Genomic DNA, 2,286 nt, shown 5'->3' on the forward strand with positions numbered 1-2,286 from the left:
CCACAGGGTTTTTGATAAATGTCAGAGAGTAGAGAGTTCCAGGTCCCTTTCTCACTCTGATCCACCTATACCGGTCTTCCCATGTTCATTCCTGTCTCTGAACATTTTCTTTTGTTGTTCCCATTGTTTGGACCACTCTTTACTCAGATCTTTACATGGCTGCAGTTTTCTCATTATTCAGTACTTAGCTAAAATGTCATCTCTTTAGATATGTTTTTCCTGACAACCATATCTGAAGTTGTATCCAGAGCCTCTCAATCTGCACTGTGCCCAGAGATCACCCAAAGATCATGTTACAATGCAGACTCTGACGCAGTGGTTCTGCGATGTGACTTGAGATTCTAGATTTCAAGCACGCTGCCAGGAGATGCAATCCAGAGGTTCTATAAGACACTCTGAGGCTGGGCACGGTGGCTCACGCCTGTAATCCCAGCACTTTGGGAGACCGAGGAGGGCAGATCACCTGAGGTCAGGAGTTCGAGACTGGCCTGGCCAACATGGCGAAACACCATCTCTACTAAAAATACAAAAATTAGCTGGGCGCGGTGGTGGGCGCCTGTAATCCAAGCTACTCAGGAAGATGAGGCAGGAGAATCACTTGAACCCAGGAGGCGGAGGTGGCAGTGAGCCGAGATCATGCCATTGCACTCCAGCCTGGGCGACAGAGCGAGACTTCGTCTCAAAAAAAAAAAAAAAGACACTTTGAGTAACAGCTTCACCTCTCCATGTCTATTACCTATTTTATTTTCTTCACAGTGTTTCTCAGTATTCGAAATTATTTGATTATTTGGTGGTTGGTTGTTTACTATAATGTAAATTCCCTAAGAGCAGGGACTCTGACCAATTTGTCCAACTTTGTACTCCTGGCAGTTAACACAGTACCTGGGGCATCAGCAAATGCCCTTTAAATATTGCTAAAGGAATGATTTTATGATTCATTAATTCCTTTATCTGTTCAGTGACTGCTTAGTTATATGCCAGGAATTAACTATAAATGACAGAAGGTAGTGCTACTTAAGTGCTAGCCTATGAACTGCTAGGTACTCTGGTTCAAGCTGAGATAAGCTTGAACTCGAATGTAAATCTGATATGTCATTAAGCACGGTGGTTATTTAGGATGCCATGTTTTTTCTTTTTTCCTTTTTTTTGAGACAGAGTTTCACTCTTGTTGCCCAGGCTGGTATGCAATGGCTGATCTCGGTTCACTGCAACCTCCACCTCCCAGGTTCAAGTGATTCTCCTGCCTCAGCCTCCTGAGTAGCTGGGATTACAGGCATGCAACACCATGCCCAGCTAATTTTTTGTATTTTTAGTAGAGATGGGGTTTCACCTTGTTGGCCAGGCTGGTCTTGAACACCTGACCTCAGGTGATCCACCTGCCTGGGCCTCCCAAAGTGCTGGAATTACAGACATGAGCCACCGCACCTGGCCAGGATGCCATATTTTTTCATAGCCAGGCTTTCTTGATCTGATTAGTAGGATATTTCTGGGCAGCAAACACAGGAAGCCACATTTATAGTACTTACTACAGTCTTTTACACAATCTTCACTGTTTGTACGCCCTTTTTACTTGTGTATAGAGCTACACTTTTTTTCCCCTCATAGCAGCAAGATTTGCTACATATAATTCTTCATCTGCCAGCAATAGAGATTTTACTTTCATTTTTTTAAACAGTAAAGATTTTAGAATCACATATTAGTTCCCTTCTTTTCCCACCTTCTGTTCTATTTCTGCCTTGAAGACAGTGGGAACATTCACAAAGTTGAGCTAGAAGGAGCACAGAGAAAAGAACAATTTTTCAACAAAACATTTTTATTAAGTTCACCCTGACCCTGAGAATTCTGCCTCATTTATTGAAAATGTTTCGAATGTAAGACATTTCTTGCCTGAAAACAGAAACAAAAATTGGGACCAAATATGGTTTGTATTAAGTTACTGTGTTCATTTTTATGTAGTTAGCAACAGCTTATCTTCTTCCACAAATGATTTGAGGCAGTTTACAAAATTAAAGACAATACTGGATAAAAGAAATAGCTGAAGGAACCAAGGGAAGGGAAGTTTAAAGGAAAGAGAGTAATGCAGCCAATGATAAAATAAACAAGTCACCAAGCCTGAACTTTTTCCTTCTTAGCACAGAGGAAAACGTTCTTGTTAAAGGTGGGCCAGAGATTTGACTCTAAGCTTCTGAATGCCCATAGCAAGAGAGAATGACCATCATTTTAAGGTTTACCAGTGTTAATAATACATATATGTGTGTGTGTGTGTGTGTGTGTGTGTGTGTGTGT

This window comes from Mandrillus leucophaeus, unplaced genomic scaffold, assembly GCF_000951045.1.
Source record: "Mandrillus leucophaeus isolate KB7577 unplaced genomic scaffold, Mleu.le_1.0 Scaffold490, whole genome shotgun sequence".
NCBI classification, from domain to species: Eukaryota; Metazoa; Chordata; class Mammalia; order Primates; family Cercopithecidae; genus Mandrillus; species Mandrillus leucophaeus.